The sequence below is a fragment of the Aythya ferina genome, assembly GCF_964211825.1.
Source record: "Aythya ferina genome assembly, chromosome: 3".
Taxonomy (NCBI): Eukaryota; Metazoa; Chordata; class Aves; order Anseriformes; family Anatidae; genus Aythya; species Aythya ferina.
The window spans coordinates 100254695-100262700 of NC_140298.1; the positions used below are offsets into that span (position 1 = coordinate 100254695).

The 8006-nt window shown below is 39.7% G+C and overlaps 1 long non-coding RNA gene across 1 annotated transcript in view; it reads right to left on the reverse strand.

Annotated features, from left to right (window-relative positions):
• Positions 1-5443, reverse strand: part of LOC311435222 — a 60919-nt gene extending 55476 nt beyond the window's left edge. The window contains exon 1 of the long non-coding RNA XR_014692001.1: positions 5358-5443. This is a non-coding gene — a long non-coding RNA (uncharacterized lncRNA). The remainder of the gene's footprint in view (positions 1-5357) is intronic.
• Between the last annotated feature and the right edge of the window lie 2563 nt (positions 5444-8006).

Below are 8006 nucleotides of genomic sequence, written 5' to 3' on the forward strand. Positions count from 1 at the left end.
TGTCCTTATTTCATCCCTTGAGCCCTTTTCGTCACATTTTCTCCCTCTTTCCTTTGATTAGGGGAATGAGAGAGCAATTGTGGTAGAGTTCATCTGTGTAGCAGGGTAAAACCACCACAGTGAACAAGTAATTATATGAAGGAGACATCCTGAAAGTACACCTGGGATGTACTATAGGTTCCTCACAAGGGGAGCAGAGGAGCATGTGCCGATCCCTGCTCTCTGGTGACAGCGACAGAACCTGAGGGAATGGCATGGAGCTGCGATAGGGGTGGCTCAGGCTAGGTGTCAGGAAAAGGTTTTTTACCCACCAAGAGGGTGGTCAGGCATTGGAACAAGTTCCCCAGCAAGTTGGTCATGGCACTGAGCCTTCCAGAGTTCATGAAGTATTTGGACATCGCTATCAGACATATAGTTTAATTTTTAGGTAGTCCTGTGTGGAGCCTTGAGTTGTTTCGATGATCTTTCTCAGTCCATTCCAACTTGGGATATTCTATTATTCTGTGATTCTATGATTGTAATAAGTAGAATAGTATGAGGTGTAGAGCCGTAGCCCTGAAACTGAAATACTGAAAGGTTTTTGTTTACTTGTTTGTTTTGAGATAATAATGATCCAGAAATGGATTCCATATGTTTTTCTCATTAAGAATGAGAAGTAAACTCAAGGACTACAATCTGTAAGTACAACAGTACTACTCCTTTGTGAGGAAAGGAAATTCTATTTTTGCAACATTTCTCTGGGAAAAAAAAATATACAAAAGAGATCCTGAAAAAAAAAAAAAAAATCAATTTAGAAGTTTGTAAAACATTTGATTTTAGCATTCCTGGAGTTTTCTAGCAAGTGAAAACCTCATTAATCACATTATAAAAGATCATTGCACTTGAAGGAAAATTCCCAGTCATTGTTTAGACTTTGACAAGTAACTCAGCTAAGCTGAGATTGGTTATCCCTCCCCAAATACGTGCGATCATCTTGAACCTCTAAATGCTGCTCACAAGGAAATTCAATATAACATTCATTGTGAATTTTAATTCTTCTCCATAACATGGAGAAAGTCTACTACCTAAAACAGCATATCCTAGGATTTGGGTGAAATCCCTACCTTTTCCTTTCTAATCCCAGTGTCCCATTTTCTGTTTTCAGAGAAGGGATGAATGGTGAGGAAATCCTTTACATTGCACTTATGTGAAGATTTAAAATACTTTTTTTTTTTTTCCTCTCAACAATGGATTTCCTCCTCCTGCTAGGATATATTAAGGACTTAAATTTGTAATTACGACACCTAAGCATCTATCAGCATGGCAGGCTACATTCCAATTACACTGTATAGTGTGTGCAGTCAGTGAAGCCTGAAGAATATTTCTGTTCCCCCTCCATTAAATGTACAGGGCTTGATTCAGTTTATAGGAAGGATCTGGTGCCATTTGAAAGGTCTGTGATCTCCTGTTTGACATCCTGCTACCATACAGAAAGGCACAGACTTCATGGAGTTTCTGTATCCCCTCTGTCATTCTGCTGTGCATGTCTGGGTCAGTCTAGGGAACCTCGAGTAGCCTTCAAGAGCCACTGTGCCGATGGGTTGGTTAAGCAAATAATCTTCAAACATTCAGAAATCACATGAAACGAAAGTTTAATTTCTTGCAGTGGAAGTTTAAACATTTAACATGCATGTAGATATCTGTCCCCAAGTATCTAAATGGAGGTGTCTTTAGTGCCATCAGTGTCCAGGCTACCCTAATGCAGAGTGACAGAAGTGACACTGCAAACATTACCTATAATAATGAGGCATCAGTGGCAGTGGCTTTAGCCACTGTCTGCTAAGAGTGGTTCTAAAAATAGGCTTACAGCAGGATCACTGAGCAATTTGAGAGAAATTGTCTGGGGAAGAATACAATGCAATTCAGCAAGAATGAATGTCAAGTTCTGCACATAAGTAAGAGCAATCAGCTGTGTAATGACAGGATGAGTAATTATGATCTCTGGTGCTACAGAAAAGGGTCTGTGAGTGAGTCACAAGTTGAAAATTTTTCAACCCTAGGCTGCTACAAAAAGAAAAAGAAGAAAAAAAAAAGAACGTACCATACTGGGATAGATAAACAATAGTTTTGTCTGCAAAACACATGAAGTAACTTCAGTTTACTTGTCAGTAGTATGACCTCAGCTGGAGTTGTGTGTCCATTTTTGGGCACTGCAGATCAAGAAGAATGTGGGTCAGTCCAGACAAGCAACCAGAATGACTGAAGGTCTTAAAAATTTGGCCCATAAAGAAAGGTTGAATGAATTAGGATTGGGTAATCTAGACAGAGCTGAGAAGAGAAAACAAATTGCAACCATATATGTGAAACTTATCTACAGAAAGAAAGAAAATAAAGTCTTCCATATGCACATGATTCATTGAGCAGTACTGGAACTGGTAGTGGAACTGATAATGATAAATCTCATTTTAACCATTGGTTTAGATTAGCAACAGGTTAGTACAAACAGGGATCATTCTGACAACCTTCTGATTCTGTCCTATGTCTATCTCCTATGTTTTTTTGTTTGCATACAATTCTAGATTGCATGTAGGATTGTATAGACAAAGACAATATTGATGCATATTTGGCAAAGGAGGAATTGAGAGGACGGTGTGTGTGTGCATACATGAATTCCCCAGCATGTATTTAACAGCTCTATTTGAGAGCAAGAGGAGACTTATAATTTTGTTTATCTCTAACTTTTAATTCTGTGAAAATTCAGATACTTGCTCACACATGGTTTGGCTTAAAATAAAGGACAGCTCATTCTCAAGAAACACCTGTGTGGTGACTTTTCCTATTCCCTTTAGATTCCTTAAATATGGAAAGAAGACACCTGAATTAGGTTGGAGTTTGGTATAGTCAAGTAATAGATTGAGTGAGACAGGAGTGCACCTCTAGCTTGGCTTTCATTGATATATATGGAGCATTTTAGAGAAAGTTTCACAAGGTGCATATTGAGGTGGATTTCTGCAGTGTTACAGAACAAGGACTGTATGGCATTGGGCATATGTCTTTCCTCCAAGCAAAGATAACACTGACTTTCTATGGGAGAGAAACATTTTGTATTGTAAAGATTTATTTTTATTTTTTCCAGAAGTTCTCTGAGATATAAGAGTATGTGTGTGTTCTGCCCTACAAATTAAATTTTGGCTCAGAATTGGCATATTTGCATACACATCAACAGATAAAAATTCACATTAATTTTCCAAGATGTATTAACAATATAAGTAGTTTATACCATTAGCAGCACAGAGTACTTGAGAGTAGGCTGGTAATGCAGCAGTTTCATTGGTCACTCATAAACACTGAGTAGGACCTGATGATATTTGGCATGACTTCACTTTTTCTGCCTCCAAGAGTAACAATGAAGAGAGAAAGGAGCAAGGGTTTTTCTTGTGCTAATTCCTGGTAAAGACTTTTGGCCTATATGATTTTTCCTCCCCTCTGTGTGCATCACGATTGGGTTCCATGCAAACAGCCCATCACAACTGCTTAGCTCACCCTCAAGAGCAAGACTTTTGGCAGGAGAAGGCTCTCTGAAATTGTGGAGCTACTGCCAAATACTGAGGATTGTCCAAATCTAGTCATGTCTTTTTACCCTGTACTGGGTATCAACCTCCATTTGGATGAAGACTGTTTACACCACATAAAAGAGCTGACTGAGTTAGAAGCAGAGGCAAGCTACAAAAATCATTTAATGAAGAAGCTTGACCATCTCTGTTTCTTTAAAGGCAGAACCAGATGAAGTTTCAACAGTGCTGCAGAGTTGTACAAAAAATGTGCTTCTATTTAAAAATAAACAAATAAGACCACTGATAAAAACCTGCTGTCAGGGAGCAGCAAGGGCCAGCTGCTGCCTAAAGGCATGCAAGTTGAAGGTGACCCAGCTGAAGCCATGCCCTCACCAACGGAGTACAGTCTCAAAAGGTTGAGTAATAAGGCCGATCTGTGGGCTGGTTGCAAGGCCCATCAACAGCCCCAGATGTAGGTACAAGGTCCGTCCGGACTATCCCATCAAGAAAGAAAGGGGGATGGGGCCAGAAAAATGCCTGCAAACAGGCACAGCTGCAAAATTATTCAGGCAGGGATTGAAGGTCCCAGGCTGAGCTAAAATCAGGATCCAGGGCCCATGGGCAGGGATGGGGAGAAGCACATGTGGAGGCTGGGCAGGACCAGTAAGGCCCACTAGTGCTTTTGTGGCCCTGACAAAGTGGAAAATTTCAAAGGAACAAAAATATTGCTACTCTTGATTTAACACACACCTGGCTGATTTTAAGGACATTTGTATTTAAAATTAGTTAACTCCACATAGCACTTCTAAGTCCTAAAGATAAAATATAAAATTAAATAAATGCAACGATGTATTCACTAGTATTGAATTCAAATACAATCAGGTCCAACAACAGTAAAATCTAAGACATGTTTGCCAGTAAAGATGGGATGAGGGGCAATGTTTTGGTTTTGGCTGAAGCTTGAAGGTTTAAATTTACCAGAATTTTAGTTTGGGTTGGTGGCAAACAACCATTGGCAGCTATGCCAACATCTTTTTTTAAGTTATGTGAGTTTTGGCATAAAGCTCATGGAATCTCCTGAGAATTGTTGGGTTTTGAGAATGTGGCTGCATCTTAAATGGGAAACAGGCTCTTCCATCTTTGGGACCTTACTGGAAGCCATAAGCATAAGATGATGATGAAGCTGGGAATTCAAATGTTTCCCCTCCCTTCTTGGCCATGGATAAGATGAGTTGGATGTGACATCCTTGTTTCAGCCCATCTGTTCTTTCAGGCACTATCAGATGCATAGCTCATTTAGCTGACAGCAAATTCTCAGAATAATTTGTATTACTTGTGTTCTGTGATAGCCTCAGTGATCTCTTCTCCTTCCTCACTTCACCCGCAGATACAGACATAGCTATTCATCATGTGTTCCTCACCTCATTGTACTATGAGACAGCTGTGCTCTCATGGACTGCTTTACACCATTTGGCTGCAAAAAGCTGGCTGGCAATCCTGTACAGCTGTAACCTTGGCCTGCTAACTTTCTAATGAAAGCCATGCCACCGTGGGTACCAAAGGGAAAACAAATACCCTTTTGTCTACGGAAAGTCTGGCAGGGAAGCAGATTCACTTTGGTTTCAATAGCAATTTTTCTTTGACTGCAGCCCTCCCTCAGTCATGCCTTTGATTTTTTTCACAGTTAGTCAAGTTGACTGAATAGCTGAGGGCAGGAGAAGATCTACAGTACTTCAGGCTACAGCTGCCGGTTATTTGAAACAAAAATCTATGAACAATTAGCAAAGAAACTCTGCTAAAAGAATTCTTAGAGTACTGCCTTACTGGGAGGTGGCTTCAGTCCTCGAACTGGTTTCTTTTTTGTATGCACACGCAGTCAACAGCAAAGCCTTGAGCGGTGAGGAATGTCTGGCATTTCTGCTGTCAGTGTGCATGTACATTGGAGTGCGATATTTTTAGAAGCCCATCACATCCAACTATGCATGAATTCTCACGTAACCTCATAGTGCGAACAGCTCACAGAGTCAGGGCTGTGAGGGCTTATCAGATTAAGCACACAACTTGGTTCCTGCTGAATGTCCAGAAAATATTGAAGATGTGAAGATCTCCACAAAAATGCATGCCACACGTTACAGTCCAGCAAAATATAAGAAGCAAATGGAGAAGACAAGCAGAAAAGGCTATGGGTATGGCATAGCTCTGCAGCACAGAACAAAAATTCATTAGACTGCATGCGGAAGCCTGGATATTAATACTCAGTAGACAGCCACATGTCTTTTCTGTTATTAAGAAGGGAAATTTTCTGTAAATAGAAGATTTCTGCTGGGCCTACTGTAGTGTCCTGACTCATGCCCAGAAATTAAGCCTTGCTCCTGGTCTGACCATCTGACAAACAGCATTGAAGCAACTTCACAGAAGAAAATAACACAGGGTCAGCTTTATGAAGAATGCCCAGGGAAGGCCAGCTTCAGAAAATGTCTAGTTTGAGACCGAGCTATTCACATGAGAATGTGAACTTCAGAAAAAGGGTCAAGTTTGGGAACATTTCTGGAGGTTTTTCAATTTCACTTTATTTCCAAAAGGGTAAGAATGCCGCTTATTATGCCACCCATCCCAATGGTGGGAGTAGGTTTTACTACTTGAGCCATGGAACAATTACACTGGTTACTAGTTTCCATTTACAGAGGGCACTGTTTTAAAGATAAGGTAAGACTCTCTTATCTCCAGTGTGTTTTTAGATCCCTGAAATTTTGTAGGCCAAACAGCGGACAGTTTTAAGAGCCTTGCATCTTTATCCTAGCAATGAAACATCCAAACTCACTTGACATGTAAATAATTAGGTGCGCTGAAAAATGAACAGGACTATAATCCACCAGGGTACATTTGAATTTTTTTATTTTTGTTTTTTTCCCCCAGTAAAACAAGGCAGAAATAAATGTGAACTACAGGTCAATTTTATTATTATTATTATTATTTTAATTTTTTTCATTAAAGTGCTTAATCAGACTTTAAGTACATAATTTAATCACCAAAGCTTGGGCCTGAAGCCATTTGCTGAGTGAAATCTAAGTTTGGAACATAAATACAACATTCCTGCATAAAGTAGCTTTGATCTAACGACTAATAACAAGGAAAGATTCTTGTTCTATTACTCCCAGAATACAAATGAAATGGCCTTTGTGTTAACTTTCTGTAATCTTGACTATATCTATATGTCTTGTAGGTCTAAGAGGGCAAGACAAAAGTAACTACAAATCTGTTAGCTTAAGGTTAATCTCTGCTTTTTGATCCAGAGATTTTTAGGTTTAAAGTCACTTTTTAAAAAAAAAAAAAAAAAAAAAAAAGTTTATTTGAAAAGACAGAATGAATAAATGGAAAAAAAAATGAGCTAAAGAGATGGCCAATGCTACTTATTGCTTCCTGTGAACTTGTTCAGAATTTGGAATATTTTTTTCTTAAGAGAGGAGATAAAGTCTTACACAAATAAAGATAACATGGTGTCACGCTACTGTAATTGTGCAGGCTCATAGAGCAGCCTGTGAAAACACTGTGGAAGAATATGCTGAAAGTCTTCTGGTCCCTATGGTAACCACTGGAGTAATAAGTTGTTCTCAGGACAAGTGGAAAATAATGTTATGAGAAAAACAGACCCTTCCTGACTACAGCAAGGAAAAGGCATGATCTCTGCAGCCTCCTAGCAATAACGTACACTGTGATTATAACTTTAAGTATGCAAACAGAGATCCAAGTGTCACAAAGGGGATGAAAAATAAAGAGCTGGCCCAAGGCTCTGTGGTTTTATGATGGAGCTTAAGGTACAGAGGTAATTTTCAGCCTGTAATTAATATTTCCATGCCTCTGCCAAGGTTTCCCCAGACTAATCTCTCCTCTTTCAGGGTTCCTAATTGGATATCCTCAGAACAAAGTCCCATGGCTCTAAGTAATGCAATGATCACAATAAAATTACCACGTAGTAGCAGTTCTCCAAATACTTCCTAAGCACTGTAGGTGGCTCTGCTGCTGTTCCTTCTTTCCTGCATTCTCACTTTCTCCCTTGACTGTCTATTCGTTTTGCTCAGCAATCAACATCAATCACCTTCAGTGGTGCATCCAAGCCACTACCAGGCATGAGTGGGATTTCCTTACTCCAGGGCAGCAATACCTATTACCATCAGAGTAATGTAACTGCAGCACTCACTCCTGACGGAGGTCACTAAGCTGGATTTCTTGTCGCAGCAATATTTTATGTGAATTTTCACAAGTGAAAAATGTGAATTGCTCATAATTGAATGCATAAAAGATCAGCTTGGTATGCTGAAGCTAGGTAACCATGTTGTTTCTGATGTAGAGAGCACAGAGAGCAGGAAGGAAATGTTACCGAGCTACACAGGGGAAAGGAAGATGATCTGGTGCATGAATTTTCAGTAGAGAATTGGAGGAACTAGCTGGGGAAGGTGAACACCTGGCATAGTA